This window comes from Equus quagga, chromosome 19, assembly GCF_021613505.1.
Source record: "Equus quagga isolate Etosha38 chromosome 19, UCLA_HA_Equagga_1.0, whole genome shotgun sequence".
Lineage (NCBI taxonomy): Eukaryota > Metazoa > Chordata > Mammalia > Perissodactyla > Equidae > Equus > Equus quagga.
The window spans coordinates 6,605,406-6,621,381 of NC_060285.1; the positions used below are offsets into that span (position 1 = coordinate 6,605,406).

The 15,976-nt window shown below is 56.5% G+C and overlaps 1 protein-coding gene across 3 annotated transcripts in view; it reads left to right on the top strand.

The window, feature by feature from the left end:
• Positions 1-15,976, top strand: part of SCUBE1 (signal peptide, CUB domain and EGF like domain containing 1) — a 138,960-nt gene that overhangs the window by 57,172 nt on the left and 65,812 nt on the right. The window lies entirely within an intron of this gene.

The window sequence follows — 15,976 nt, forward strand, 5'->3', positions numbered from 1 at the left end:
AGGGGAAGGTGACAGGAGGATGGCTGAGGGGAAGGTGACAGGAGCATGGCTGGGGGAAGGTGAGAGGTGGGGCCGGCAGGACTTTCTGCAGGGCCCTGTCTGCCTCTGGTTTACGCTTTGGAGGGGCCTGTCGCCGGCATCACGTAGGGGTGGACTGTTTCAGTGCCGATTGGCTCTGGACAAGGCGGGGCCTTGTTCTTTTCAGAATAAGGAGCCCTGCAGTGGAGGCTGGAGGCTCAAAGCAGGCTCTGCTTTTCATGAGGCTGAAAGTACAGGTCTTGCTCGGCGCCGGCACCCAGTGCCATGACAGGTGTCCGGGAGCAGCTGTGCGCAGTGCAGGTGCCCACCCTCTCTCGCCTGGTCAGCTGGCCCAGGCCTGAACCCCCCTGGGGCCTGAGTAAACCACTGAGAGTTGACCGGCATGAAGAAAAGCTCAGAAATCTGGGGCTTGGTCAGGGGCTTGGGACACTTGAGTGGAGTTTCTGGTCTCCCTGCATGTGTCCCCAGGGCTTGGGGACAGCAGCACTCTGCCATCCATGCTGCGCTCAAGGACCATGTGACCAGGCTGGGCTCCTCCATCCCACTCGGTGGGCAGCCCTCTGAAGCCCACCTCTGTGCCAGGTCAGGTCCTCCCAGAACCCGCAGACCGCCGGAAGACAGGTGCTGCCTGGACAGTGTGTGGAAGGCGCCGGCAGAGGGGTCCCGGGGCTGTGGGAGGTGGGAGGTGGGAGGTGGGAGGTGCTGCCTCGCTCCCTCAGCAAAGACTGCGTGCCTGCTGAGTGGGGGGCTTCCTTCCAACCAGACTCCTGAGTGGGTGGAGCAGGGCCCCACAGGCCACACCCACTCGAGCCAGCTGTGCCAGAGCCTTAAAGGAGGCCACGCATGCCATGCCCTTGGGACCTGAGCCCTCTGCTCAAAGCCCACGCCACCTCAGGACCGGCTGGGGCCCCGTGGCAAAGGGCACTGGGGAGTGTTCCGGTGCAGACCCCTGGACTTGCGTCAGGGCAGAGGGCCAGAGGGTCTCACTGCAGGAGCAGCCTCCGGGGGCAGCAGCCCTCTGCCCCGTCCCAGCCTTGGCCCTGGGCCTTCCCCACGCTCCTCCAGGCTGATCCTTGACCTCCTCCGGTCTTTGTCTCACATCCTGTTGCTCCTGGTCTCACTTGCCCTTGGCCTGCAGGCAGACTGGACACTGTCCTTCACCCCGCACCCCTGCCCTCCCCCTCTCAGCCAGCAGGTGTCCTCACCAGACCCATCCCCATTCAGGATCACTGTGACAATCTCCACTACCCTGGGAAGTACTGCGGGTGAGCACTGCCATCCCCATCGCAGGAGGGGAACTAAGCCGGGCCTCGCTGGGGGGCAGTGCTCGGCATTGGGGGGCAGATTTCTGATGCCAAAGCTAGTTCCACCCTCCTCCAGACTCAGATAAACGAGCCTGTGGACAGAGCCACAGTCCCTCCCGAGCAGCCACAGAGGGCTCAGGATCCTATCAGTGCTCCTGGCGGGCGTCCTCATGACGGCCCCCAGGTCTGATTCCCACATCGTGGGATCTGGGCCCGGCCTTGACCTGAGGGACTTTCTGTCATTGGCTGGGTGCTAGACCCTGTGGGTGCATGTGGCTGGGAACTTGTTGTTTTAAATGAGGGGAGATGGTATGGCCACACCTGAGAATCCCACCCCAGCCTCAGGGCTGCCCCCTGTGTTCGGCTGCTCTCTGGGGCAGACCAGCCAAGCTGGAGTGCAGGGGCGGGACTCGTGGTGTGCAGGTTCTCCTCGTTGCCCGCCTGCTGCACGCCAGGTGGGCAGGAGAATAAACAGCTCTCTCATTTAGTGGGAAGATTTATGGTGCTGCTGGAGAAGGCCTGTCCCGGCCCTGTGCAGTCTGGAACGGCCCTCATGGCGGGGACAATAAATCCAGCCCATTATTTTTTATGAGCCTCCCACCCCATAAACAACTCCTTTGGCTGGTGAGCCCAGCTTCACGCCCTTCTCCTGGCCTGGCCTCCAGCCAGGCAGCCCTGCCCAGGACCCCTGGTCCTCACTGCAAGCATTTCCCCTATGCCACAGAAGCCTTAGTCCTCCCAGAGTGGACACTGCAGGGCAGAAAGTGAGCACCAGACCAAGAGGTAGCTGGCTCCCTTCTAGGCTACAAGTCCTGGAGTCTCTTACCTGTCAAATGGGGCAAATGTTAATATCTTTCATTATAGAATTGTCCATGAGGATTAAAATGAGAGAATATATACACACCATGGCCCTAGTGGAGTGCCTGGCCCTGGGGTCAGTAAAACTCTCAGCTGTCACTGGACATCACCATGTGCCAAGCACTGTGCCCAGATTTTGACACTAGTAATCAGGTCCTGAGAACAATCTGTTATGTAGCTACTGTTATCCCCATTTTGCAGGTGAGAAAATGAAGGCTGAGAATCAAAGAGATTTGTCCATAGTGAGTAAGTAGCATAGTCAAGATTTGAACCCAGGTCTAACCAACTCCTAGGACCAAAGATACTGAAGGAACAAACGGATGGAGGAGGCAGGAGCAGGGGTTGCGTTGCAGCCTGGAGCCCCCTGTGGCCCAGCGGCCCTGCTCTCCACCTCCGCCTGGGGCCAGGCTGCTGCCCTTTTACTGAGTTAGTGCAGCAGCTGCCTCCCAGGTCTCGCTATCCCAGCTGGCCTGCTGACGGCAGCCAGCCACTGCCCTACCCAGCCCTCTCGCCCTGTCCTTCCCCACTCAGGACCTTCCCCGGGCTCCTCTCCATGCTGTCTGCACGTGTCGTGAGCAGCCACACAAACTCGGTCTCTCTTGCACCAGAACCTCTGCCTTCACTGCCTCCCAATGCCTCCCACAGTGCAGCACCTCCCAACCTGCCATCTGTGCTCCCTGGGACCAGGGAGCCCTGTGACATGTGCCTTCACCCACTGTGGCCCTTGGCGTGTGCTATTTCCTCCGCCTCGAATGCGAGTCCCCATTCCCCTCACTCCCTGAAGAACTCTTCATCGTCTTTCAAAACCCAGCTCGCTTTCCCCTGCTCTGTGAAGCCATCTCTGACTCTTAGGCAGGCACATCTCCCTCTGCATAGTGCACTGCGTGGCTCCTGGTGGCTCAGCTCTCTCTTAGGGGCCTGGATCCAACACGGGGCAGGGTGCAGAGGAGATGTGCTGAATGGACGCAAAGGGGATTGGCCTCCTCGCCAAGGGAGATGATGCCCAGACTGTGGTGGTGAAACCCCGTGCCGGTGCTGAGCAGCTTGCACAGCGCCAGGAGGCCTTGCCTGGGTGCTGTGGTTTGGCTGGTGCCCCTGCCACTGGTGGCACCAGGGCTGCTCCCGCAGCTGCATCCAACCTGCAGGTCTGCCGAGGCCTCTCCGGCAGGATAGCCCAAGTTGGTGAGAAGTCCCAAGACCCCGCCTCGGACTCATGCCCCCGTGCCTCTGCGTGAGCTGACTCCTCAGCTGGAATGCCTTTCTTCCCTGCTGCCTCAAACCCTGACCCCGTGTTCCCCAGGGCCTGTCGCAGTAGCTGACGCGGTGTGTGCCCTCAAGCTTGCTTACGAATGAAGTGACGACTCAGCAGCCTGTTGGAGTTAGAATAAACAGTGGGGATCGGCATAAGTTCCCAGAGGTGGTTGTACCTGCCGCTGACACGAGCTCTCCGGAAAGGGAAAGGTACTCAACATTTATTGAGTTCCTACTGTGTACCAAGCCCTTGGTCCCCTTTAATCGTCACAGGACCCTGGGAAGTAACAGCTGCCAGTCTGTTGTGCAAAGGAGAGAACGAGGGGCAGGGAGGGCAGCAGCACAGCTGGTTTGGGCCGGAGCCAGGTCAGAGCCCAGGGCATTGCAGGTCGAGAGCCCGTGCTCTTTCCCACAGCGCCTGGTGGACAGAGGGGAGAGGCACCGGTGTGGCGCCAGGGAGCTGTTCGTGTCCTCGGAGAATCTTTTGCTCGTGTGTTCTCAGTTCTTGTTAGCTTCTCCTTCCGGATCCCCGAGGGCTGTTGTGCGAACACTCATGAGGCAGACACGTCGGCCCCTGCTGCACCTGGGCTCCCTCTGTCTGATCACCCATAAGACAGGAGAAACAGACTTGTTCCCTGGTCACAGCCAGACCGTGGCCTAGAGCCTGTGTGAGTTGTCTGCCCCCCATGGCTTCCTTTAGGGTCCCTGTGGAGGGAGGGATAGGGTAGCTGGATAAAATACAGGACACTCATTTAAGTTTGGATTTCAGATAAGTGACGAATTTTTTTTAAAATACAAGTGTGACCCATGCAACTTTTGGGACATACTTATACTCAGGAAGCACCTGTTGTTTATCTGAAACCCAGATCTGACAGCCCTGGGGAGGGACGGACGCCTCCAGCCCCCCGGGCCTCAGCGGAGTTTAAATTTGGGCCTCCCCAGGCCTCTGGCCCCAGCAGCCTGCGCCTCACAGAGGCCTCACGTGCTTGTGGTGACGCCTAGTGATCATCTGGGGAACTTCAGGAGGCAGGGAGAGGAGGGAGGGTCAGCCCTGGGAGGGAGCAGAGGAGGCAGGGCCAGGTCAGGAGCGGCTCTGAAGGGACCAGCACTGCTGAGCCAGCCAGTGGGGGCGGGGGCACAGGCCAGCCTGTGCTGAGCACCGTCTGCGTCTGTGTCCTGAGCCTTAGCTGGAGCCATCACCCCTTTACTGCCCTTTAATGATCTTACAAAAGAGCATTTTAGTCTCCTGCTTCACAGAGGAGGAAACTGAGCAAGTCCCAGGGCCACACACCTTAGAACTGGCAGGACTGGATGTGTGAAACCAGGCCTGCCCCACCTCAGCCATGCTGACCCTCCCTCAGGAGGAGGACTGGCAGTCCGCAGCTCTGCAAATGTTTGTCCATGCGTGTCTGCACAGACTGCCGCATGGTCCTCACAGCTGTCAGACAGGCTCCCTCCCATCCCAAAGAGGCAGCTTTCCAGGGGCTCCCAGTGCCAGGATGGGTCCAGGCCCCAGGGCTGGGGGCCTGAAGAGAGGCTGATGTCCATCCCTGCTTTCCAAGAAGGCAGGCCCAACCCACCTCCTCTGCTCTTATCTGGGGTGCCAGGAGCCAGCCACAGCCTCAGCTCTCCGTCCACCCATCCTTCTGTCTGTGTACACCGTGCCTGCCCACCAGTGCGCAGCCATGGCAATGGACTTGGTCTCAGCTGAGAATCCACCTGTGAGGGGTGGGCGCCCCAGCTGCCCTGCTCGCAGCCTCAGCACAGGGCCTACACACAAGCGGTACTCAGCAAAGGTTTATAGAATGAGTGTGAGTGCTTGAATGGGTGAGCTTAATGGCCAGTTGACAGCCTCCGAACAAGGGCAGCAGTGCCTTGTGTGCCGCCTCCTGATGTGACAGAAAGAACGCTGAGCTCGAGAGCCGGGGCGTTGGGAGTCAAAAGGTTATGTTTGGACCTGTGCTGACTGCTGCATGACTCAGGGTAATCGCTGTCCTGTGAGCTTCAGCCTCCTCAGTGGAGAAGGAGAGGCTCGTCTAGATGCTCTCCAAGGTCCTTTCCAATTCCAGCTTTCCAGAAAACCAGACCATCCTGGCTGCTTGCCTGCATGTAAACTCAAAGCAGGGCAGCTTCTTTCAGAGCCATGCCCTGTGTTCATACCCAGCGTGCTGTTGACCAGCCACCCTGTGAGAGCAGAGCAGCAACAGAGGCACAGGCGAGGAGCGGGCTGGTCCTGTGGAAAGGCCTGTTGTACAGGAGACCTACCTAAATATTCATGGAGAGAATCGACAAGTGTGAGCAAATGAATGAGTAAGGCATTGGGATTCAGATCACACAAGGTTTGGACTTTTGTGGCTAGACCAGCTGGGAGGCACATGCTGAGAGACGGCAGGGATCACACTCAGAAGGGCCAGTCCTCCTGGGGCCCTGCAGGGGGCCAAGAGCCTGAAGGAAGGGTGGGGGTGGTCGGAGGGCCTAGGAGTGGGGTGTTGGGGTCGGTGAGGAGAAGTTCAGGCTGACAGGGCAGTGAGACACTGGCAAGGACAGGGAGTGGGGCAAAGTTCCCTTGAGGGCCACCAAGGCAGCTGGGTAGGCACCAGGGCAGGCGGGGTATGAGGTCAGCCTTTGGCCAAGGGGCTGGGACCCCTTCGGGCCTGCTGTTGGAGTGGCCACTGGGGGGTCGGGTCCCTGCTCCTCCACACAGGTCAGGAGACCTCTCTCTGAGCCTGAGCATCCACACCTCTCAGGTGGGCCTGCTGATGCTACCTGGCACTCAGAGTTGTGGCAATGTTCGATTAGGGACTCGTGCAGAGAGCCCGGCATGGGGCCTGGCACTGAGCAGCTCTGGATAAGTGGAAGCCCACAGTCTTAATCACTCCCATTTCCCAGGTGGGGCTGCCCCTAGTGATATAGCTGGGGATGGGCTCAGCTTCTGATCAGGTAGGGGTCTAATCTGGGGCAGCAGACTGCTGGTGCTCTGGCCAGGCCTGGAATTCCCCAGGAGGATGTAATTTTGGGGATGCAGGATGGAAGGCAGAGCCCTGTGTTTCTGCTAAGGCCCAGGCCTCATAATGAGAGGCTCTTGGAGCACCATCCAGTCAGAGATGCTGTTAGAGTGTAATTAGGGGATCGACGTGGAGCCGGACAGGCGGGCAGGCGGCAGCCAGGCCTGGGCCTGCAGACAGACGCACTCCTGTTGCCTGAGTGCTGGCCCCTGTTCTGATGCAGAGTCCAAAGCCCAGAGTGGCTGAGCCCAGGCCCCTCACTGCATGGTTGGGTTCAGTGAACATGTCTTGGCCCTTCTCTCAGGGCTAGGCGCTATACAGGGCATGGAGGTGACCAGGGCAAAGAGGTGACTCAAGCTTGGGCCATGTCCCCTCAAGGAGCTGTCTGGTGGGGGAGACAGTGCAGACTCAGTAGTTACAGTTAGTGTGGTGGTGCTCTGAGAGGGGGCAGTACAGGGGGCCATGGAGGCCCAGGCCAGGCTCCTAATCCAGTTTAAGGATTTAGGGCGTGGGTGGAAACAAGGAGGGCTTCCTAAAAGAGGTGACATCCAAACAGAATCTCAAATGACTAGTCAGAAGTCACCATTCAAAGGAGGGAGGGAGGGAGTGTGTCCCTGGCAGAAGGAACTATGTTCCCAAAGGTGCTAAGGTGAGAAGGGAGGGTAGGCTGTGCAGGTGACAGCAGAGAGTCTCTGTTACATCGGGCCACTGCAGGCCTTGAGGCCCATCTGTTAGACGGGGATAATACCAGCCAGAACAGCCCTGCCAGGTTTGTGGGGAGAACTAGTGAGAAAACGTATCTAAAGCACATGGTGCAGCTCGACACACAGGCAGCTCTAGGCAGAGGAGCATGGCTGTTGTCACCGTCACCTCTCCCACAGGCCCCTCCTGCTGCTGTTCCTGCGCCTTCCCTGAGGCAGGACATTTCTGGTGTTTCTTAAGCCCCTGTCCAAACATTGGGAGCCCATATTTGTCTTTCCTTGCCTGGAGTCTGGGTTGGGGAAGGCAGCGGCCTTGTCCCATCATCCCGCAGGTTCCAGCCTTGTTCTGGGCTCCATAGTTTCTATTGATGAGGTAGAAGGGGAGGGAATGCCTTCCTCCGCAATGCGGGGAGGGCAGAGAAAGGTAATTGTTCTTTTCTCCCTGCTCTGCAGTTCCCAGCTTGCCTTCCCTTCCGTGTGTTTAAGGGACATGGATTCGAAAATGATGTTATTGATGGAGTCACCATAGCAACGACCCTTGGGAGGCACACATTCTGGCTTTGTTATCCCTGGCCGGGGTGACACCTAAGTAAAACAGATTGGGCCCACCTCCTGCTGCCCTGCTTTAGGTGCGTCCATGAACTTTGCTTTGCAGAAGATGAGATGTGCACACTGGTTTGAGGCAGGCAGATTCTGCCATCGTTTACCTCTGTGCATGCTCTAGTGGAGTATCCAGAAATGAGAGAAGGCCTTGGGAAAAATAGGCCTGGGGTGGGAAGGACTGCCGGGGCCTGCCACAGGGCCTAGAGAAGGCAAGGATCTGGGGAGGGAGCCCATCGAGAGGAAGCACTGGGCACCTGAGAGAGGACGATGTGGCCCAAGGCCCTATCCCTGCGTGAGCACACAGTGTCGCCCTGGCACGTCTTCCCCCTTGACCCTAATCCAGCCTCCATGTGCTTGCTTGTGAAGTAGGCAACACCTACTTCTCAGACTTATGGTGCAGGTTAAAGTAAATGAGAGGGTGGTCAGAGCCCAAGTCCCTACATCATGTCTTCTGGGAAATTCAGAGAAAAGAGCTCTTAAATGCATCCCAAATCTAGGCTCCTTTGTACCTCTCAGGGTGATAGCAACAGCCTCCGGCTTCTGGCCTGCAGTCTTGGCCCTGCAGGCCGCCTTCCATGCAGCATCCAGAGTTCTGTCTAACATACGAGTGCATCACTGCCCTCTTTACAGCCTTTCCATGGCTCCCCTGCCCAGGACGAAGTCCTGCGAGTCCTTACCTGCACCCTTAGCCAGCCTCACTGGCTGGGGGAGGGGAGTGCACATTGAGTGAGCACCTAGGAGGCAGGGCCTACAACAGCTCACTTTTTACACAGGTGGAAACAGGCTTAGAGAGGTGAAGTGATTGCCCAAGGTCACACAGCAAGTGCCAGAGTCCAAATTTGGACCTGACGATGTGGCAGCAAAGCGTCTGTCTCCTCATTGCTCCCCGCCCCATCCTGGGCACCAAGGAGACACTGGATTCGGGTTTGTAGAATGTAATTGGATTTGAATGGGTTGGATCGAATTTAGATTCAACCTGGCGGGCAGCCTGGCCTGACTGGCACTGGGCCCCTGAAGACCAGGATTTCTGGGAACAACTCTGAAATTACATCCCATTTCCCCTCAAGGAGGGGAGATGAACAAGGCTTTCTGCTGAACTCTGCACTGTGGTTGCTCCCCGGTATCAGGACACGCAGCTAGGCTGAAGGAGAGGCAGCGCCCGGCCCAGGGGCAGCTCTCTTGTTGTGTGGCTCCCAAGGGCAGACTTGGTTTTAAAGCAGGAGGCCACAGGAGGACAGAGTTCGAGCCAGGGCCCTTCAGTTCCACCAGCTCACAGAAGCCTTCCCTGTGCCTGCTCTGGGCTCAGCCTGCTCTGGAGGAGCCTGTGGGCCGGCAGCAGTAGAGACAGTCTGCAGTCGGAGCTGAGCAGAGTGGGCCTGGCTCCCTCAGAGGAGCTGGGGTGGGGCCAGGGGTACTCCGCAGGCTTGGGGGGAGGAGTGGGAGACCCTTAAGTCCTTCCCAGTGTGGAGCCCAGGACCATTCTCCTGGAGCAGAAGCGCACACTGAGCACCTTGCATACCCTAGGATTCACCTTTCACCTTCAAACCTTCATGTGGCCCTGCGGCCCTTGGCCGTGGCTGTCCCAATAATACTACCTGCTAGCTCACTACCCTCAGGACAGCCCCCCTGGGAGAGGGCAGAGAGAGAGTGCCATCCCCTCTACCCCTGAGGCTCTGAGGCACAGAGGAAGCCACACCAAGCTCCAGGTGGTAGAGCGGGTACTGTCACTTGCCCTGGCCTCCGCCACCCCAGTGCCTGAGCCACTGTGACCTCATCTGTAAGGTGAGGAGCTGGCGTAGGCCATCCTGAAGCTCATAACCCAGAGCCACCCAGAGGGCTTAGAGCGAGGCTCCCCTTTGTGTTAAGTGAGAAGGCAGGGGACTGTCGCACAAGTGACTGCAGGACTTCTCAGAGCCTTTGGAGTGTGCTGTGAAGTCCCTCCATCAGGCTTCTTGAGGCACTGTGTTTCACAGAGCACACAACAGGGAATGCCACAGTAGTGCTTTCAGCATTCTCTCTCTCTCTTGCCTTGCCCCCTCACGGGTTTAATCGGTTCTGAGGTAGGAGAGCCTTCATTTCTCTCTTCTCTTCTTCTACCTCCCTCTTTCTCTCCTTCCATCCTTCCCTCTCTTCCTCGCTCTCGTTCTTCTCTTTCTTTCTTTCAGCCACTGTTTGCTGATTCCTAACCCTGTGCCAGGCCCTGTGCTGGATACTTAGGATACAGAAAAGAATAAAGCTCAGGTCTCCCCTCAGGTTACCCACGGTTAGCGGGGGAGAATGGCTTAGCGTTTAACACAAGACAGAATAAGGTGGGAGCAGAGTGGAAAGTTTTAATAACTGGGCTATCTTAGGAATCTGCTCTGTGCCACACACATTACATAGTTGTCTCATTTGAGCTTCACAGCAAGCCTCAGAGACAAAGATTCTGACACCCCATTTCCCAGCTGAGAAAACAGACCCAGAGAAGGCATCCAACCAGAGGCTTGGGTATGGCAAAGGAGGGTTCCGGCCCCAGCCCCTCTTGTGAGTGGCAGTCTTCCTCAGGGTGCCTTGGTGATGGTGTGCACACGGCCCGGCCATCCTATGGGCCTGGGAGCTGGCCTCTTCGTCTGGTGGCTTTGCGTTCACTCCCTCGGTAGGATGTACTGAGCAACTGCTGTGTGCAGCCAGGGTTCGGGGCACCAGGACACAGCAGGGAACAAGACACGTTCCCTGCCTCAAGGAGCTCCTGCTGGTAGACATGCACGGGAGGGAACAGAGAGACCCCCTGTCTCCTACCACAGCACACTTTGCCAACTGGAGGGAAGAGCACAGAGAGCCAGGAGGCTTGGTCTGTGGTCAGAGCTTGAGCTGTGCAGCAAGGATAAAGGCATCAGTCAGCCAGAGGAGGGGGAGCTTTCAGACTGAGCCCAGAGAAAGTGAGTTTGCAAAGGAGGCTCCGCTCTGTGCTCAACTGAGCTGTCGGCTTCTAGGCTGGCCCTTTCGCTCTCCCCTTGCTTGAGAGGCAGCCAGAGCAACCTTGCTCAGCTGAGGGCTGCAACCTTTCACAGAGCAGCTGCCATGGCCTTGGGCCTCCCCAGGGCCTCCAGCCTGGCCGAAAGCCAGCAGTGGCCGCAAAGGGACAGCAAAGACTCGGAGGACAAGCGCGTGAGCAGGTCGGAGACCCAGGCAGTCATAAATCATGGCTGCTCAGGAACCTCACGCTGTTTGGAAAGGCTAGAGGGTGTGTGGGCAGAGTTGAGGCCATGTGCCAACTTGATGGTTCTGCAGGTGAGCTGAGGCTCTGTCCTCATGCTCAGGGCCTTCCAGTGACAGCTGGTGGAAGGTCAGAGAGGAGCCAGGGGTTGTGTGCTTTGTTGATGGGCTACCCAAAGAGCTTCACAGAGGAGGTGGCATCTGAATTAGCCTTGAATTTTAATAGGCTTTTAATTCTGAGGACCGATAATCGTACAGGCACCGTTTATTGCACTAACTCTGTGCTGGGTTCCTAGTTCTGTTCACCCCAGGAAATGCTTGCTGCCAGTCAGTGTAGCACAGTGACCCTAGGGTAGGAGAGCCATGGCTAAGAAGCCCAGCAGCCTGGGTTCCAGTCGTGCCATGTGATCTGGGACAGGTACTCCTGTCTCAGGACCTCATTTTCCCTGCCTGTAAGATGGATGGACAAGAGGGACTATAGGCTCCATCCAGCCCTGACCATCCGTGGTTCTGCCAGCCATGAAGCTGCAGAAGCCAGTGCTGCCCCAGGTGCAGGGGCCAGTGTTGCAGTTCCCATGTCTGCCGCTGGCGAGGAGCTGAGTCATCAGCACAGGGGAAACTGCACTTCCGCCAGCCCAAGCCTGGGCAGTGGTGGCCATCTTTGGGGCTGGGGTCATTTTAAAATGTGATGGCGATGCGATGCTCTGATGAGCACCCATCTCAGGGAGAAGGTGCCTCTGGATGCGCTCAGGCTGAGAGAACTCTAGTCTCACTCCAGCCTTGGCTACACAGGGGTGAGCATGGCTCACATGAGTCTGGCTGCTGGTGGCTGCTTTTCTCAGCTGCCAGTTCCACATCAGCCTGTCTCCCAGGACAGTGGCTGCTCAGGTATGAGACCCAGACCTCTGCTCCAGACCCTCATGGGAGGAGGGGCAAGGTTATTCCACTTTCCCTCCCTTCACTACAGAGACACAAAATGTCCCCTCCCAGGCAGGACCTGTATTAGACAATGAGGCCACTGAGAAGGCTCAGAGCTCAGCCTGAATCACACGGAGAGCAGAGAGGAGCAACATAGCCACCCTATCAGTGCTGGGGGCAAGGGGAGCACAGGCATGCAGAGGCCCTTGGGGCATGGAGGTCAAGGAGGGCTTCCTGGAGGAGGCACACAGTGGCATTCAGCCTTTTAGAGAGCGAGGCACACCCATTGGAGCATCACCACCAGTCCACCACCCCCCGTAGCATCCGGTCTGCAGCAGGCACAGCCAACAGAGACACCCCTCATCCTGGTGGAGGCAAAAGGTGACAAGTGCCTGGAGAATCAGGGGCTGTGACTTCAGGTCCAGCTGCACACCCAGGGGTTCAAACCATATACACAAGAATCTGTAGGACTGGCCTGGTGGCGTAGTGGTTAAGTCACACATTCCGCTTCAGCAGCCCAGGGTTCACCAGTTCGGATCCTGGGCGTGGATTTGCGTACCGCTTGTCAAGCAATGCTGTGGCAGGGGTCCCACATATAAAGTAGAGGAAGTTGGGCACGGATGTTAACTCAGGGCCAGTCTTCCTCAAAAAAAGAGAATCCATACCCACCCACCCACCCCCATTTGCCTCTGCAAGGGCTCTTCTCTCAGCTGACTCGCCCCTTCTTTTGGAAAATGTAGTTTTTAATAAAAAATATATTAATGTTGACATGTAATAAGTTTTTAATTTCTATTTTTAAATGAATTAATATAAATTTCCCTGTTTGTAAATATTAATAGCTATAGCACTAAACAGAAGCTTTTGGGGCTCCTCTGTAATGTAGGAATGTAAAGAGGCCCTGAAGCTTACCTGCCAGTGACCCCACCCTACCTTCCCTCCACTGGAGAGAGAAAGGGGTCTCTGGGGGCCGCTGGGTGAGGGACCAAGTGTTCAGAGCCTGTGTGGATCTTGAGTGAGGAGGGCGAACATGACCTGGGCTCAGGTCTTTAGGTGGAGGCTGGAGGCCTCGCCCTCCTCTCCCACACTTGTTGCGGGGACTGAAGTAAAGACCACTGAAACGGGCTGATCACAGGTGGGGACCGGGGTCCACCTTCCCAGCTCCAGGGTTTCACTGCTTAGTACCGTTCAACTTTGAACTAGAATGCTAGATTACTCCCCCAAGTGATCCTTTGCCCGCAAACAACAAGGACAACTTGGCTCGTTATTAAAGTCTAGATTCTCAAAAATAAAGATCACCTGATGGAAATCCTTCATATTGGAGAAAACAGTGATTTCTAAAGCTTGGTACTCTGTCTAGTGTCCAAGGTTCAGGGCCGCATCAGTTCCCCAGTGACAAATTTATGGTTGGTGATGATTAGCAGGGCTTCTTGTAAATTGTGATTCTTTGGCTGGGAATGGAAATTCAATCTCCCTTTCTTAATCATGTATAAGCCTGAGCTTAATCAGGGGCCCTTGGGTTCTTCCTAGCTTAGGAAGAAAACACAGATCTGCTTTATTCAGCATCAATGTCCTGTGCCAGCCACAGGACAACCCTGGGAAATTAACATGGCATGGTGGCATAGGGGAGACATGGGGACTATAACCCAAGAGTCAGGAAGCTTTGTAGAAGTGGTAGAGTTTAAGAGAGGCCTAGGATTTTGTTTGTAGAAGACGGGAGAAGCAAGGGGTGGATGGGCCACTTCTGGGGGATGCTCAGCAGGCATTGTGGGATTGCAGGCCAACGGAGTATAGGAGGTGGTGAGAGACGAAGCTGGGAAGAAGCTGGAACACCAACCTTTGGTGCATTTGTGGGCAGCAGGGAGCAACAAAACCAAATGATCAAGGAGTGGGGGGGTGACCCTGGACTCAGCCCACCATTGACAGTAACCATTGATGAGGTCAGAGAGGCTGCTTGGTGGCCACAACTCAGTGGCCAAGTCCTCGCCAGGCAAGAGTCTCTCAGACCTGATGAGAGACTGAATATGTCTTCATGACCTGAACGCGTGCCTCTGTCTGGCCTAGCCAGGGCCCCATGAGGAGCCACACTTTCTCCATATCTGCAAGAGAAGGCACCGGCCTTCAGAAGTCAGTGCCCACATAGAAAGATTTGGTCTCAGTGATTGAATACCTACCGTATCTGGCACTTCCCTCTCTGAGAAGCAGAGATTGTCATCCCCGTTCTACAGATGAGGCTCAAGAAGTGAAGCCGTTTTCTCCAAGACGTATAGCTAGTAAGAAGGCCAGATTCATGCCCACGTCTGCCTCTTTACGGTGACCTTTCTAAGAAAGCCACGTGCTGGGGCTGGCTTGTGCACATTCTTCCCAGCTCCACCTTCAGTGGTGTCTCCCTGGCAGCTTGAAATCAGACGCGGTTGGAGTATTCACCCCACAGAAATTGGGAAATGTTGCAAATCAGTCCCCCCCCCAACCCCCCCCCCCGCCCCCGCCACTTGTTAAACATCTCTCAGCATGCCCTCTCTTTCTCCCACCCGACTCTGCGGACGCGCACACATGGCGTCTTGGATTTTAGTGAGAGGGAAGCGCTGGCCTCTCCAGACGAACTTGTAGCTTCCGGTGAGGAGCCATGGCAGTGAGCGCTTTGCTTATTCAGCTGTCGGTTAGTCGGTCATAACTCCACGTCAGTCTAGCAGTTTGGTTAGAATGAGTAAGAAAATCAAGGTGAAGGAGTAATGAGACTAGTAAAGTCAGGTGGAACCAGGGGTAAGGCTGCTGAGCAAAGTGCAGGCTTCAGACTTTTTCGTATCTTTATTGAAGCTGCCAGGTGTTTGTGTTTTTAAAAATATGTCAATTCGGAGAAGGCATTTTAGAGCACAAGCTCTTCTCCCACATTCCTTGATCAGTGAATAAAGTTTCTGCTCTGCTGTTCTGAACCCAGTCTTGTAAAAATAAATAAATAAATAACGTCAATTCTCAGTTGCCCCCTGCCCCTGCTTAAAGGGGACAAGGTCAAGATTGAGCTAGTCCTCACCTTGAACAGGAGGCCAGTGAGCCACCTGGAGAAGGAGGCCGCCTGTGAGTCCTTCCCTCTGTCCAAGGCCGGCCCTTCGCGGGTGGGACACGGAAGTCAGGTCTCAGGGCTGATGTGGGCAGCCCGCAGCTCTTCCTTTCATCTGCTGTTAGCCTCTTGATAGACTTGTGGCCTACAACCTCTCACTTGACCCCTGACCTCATAAATTCTGGAAACTCCTCACAAATCACCAGGAAGATAAACATCAACTGGGGTCAACTGAAGGAGGTCCAAACCACTCCAGGCAGTCAGGGAGGAGAGGTCAGGTCTTCGTTGGGGGGAGAGTGATGTCCTGGGAACTGTGGCTGACTGAGGACAGGGGCCAAGTGGCCCACCCCAGGGGACCCTTGTTCTCCCCGATCATACCAGTGCCCTCAGACGTGTTTCAGCATAATTCTCGGCGTTCACTGACTGGGCAGGGTGTGGAGGCCAGGCCTCCAGAGACCCGAGGCAAATGGTCCATAGTCCTGCCCTTGAAACACATGGGCAGCTCAGCTCTGCACTCAGCAAGGCACCCGGGGGTTTATAGTCCAAGGCCCTGGTTCAAGTCCTCGTGGTGTCTCTCAGCACACCATGGGCCCCTGGGCAGATGTCTCTGAAAGGGGTACTGGCCTTCATAGGGGACAAGGGACCCCCGAACGTTCAGGGGGTCTTGTGGCTGTCTGGGGTTGGGAGCCACAGTGGAGACTCTGGGAGGAGAGGAGACAGGGCATCGACTGGCCTTGAGAAGGACAGGGCTTCCAAGCCCGGCGGGAGGACAAGCTGGAAGGGCCTGCCGGGAAAGGCCAACATGGGCAAGGCTCCCGATGGAAGAGCCTTGCTGCAGCTGCAGCTGGAGGCACTGCGGCAGGCAGTGGGCTGGCCCAGCCCTGGCACCCTGTGGCCATCTCCCCTTCCTGAAGTCTCCCAACCAGCAGAGAGGTCAGTCACTGACTGCCCTTTTCAGATGAGGCCTCAGAGAAGAAGGTACCTGAGGTTTGCAAACATTTTTGCTTTAAAAAGTAGCATCTGCCAACCAGCAGGAATCTCCAGCTA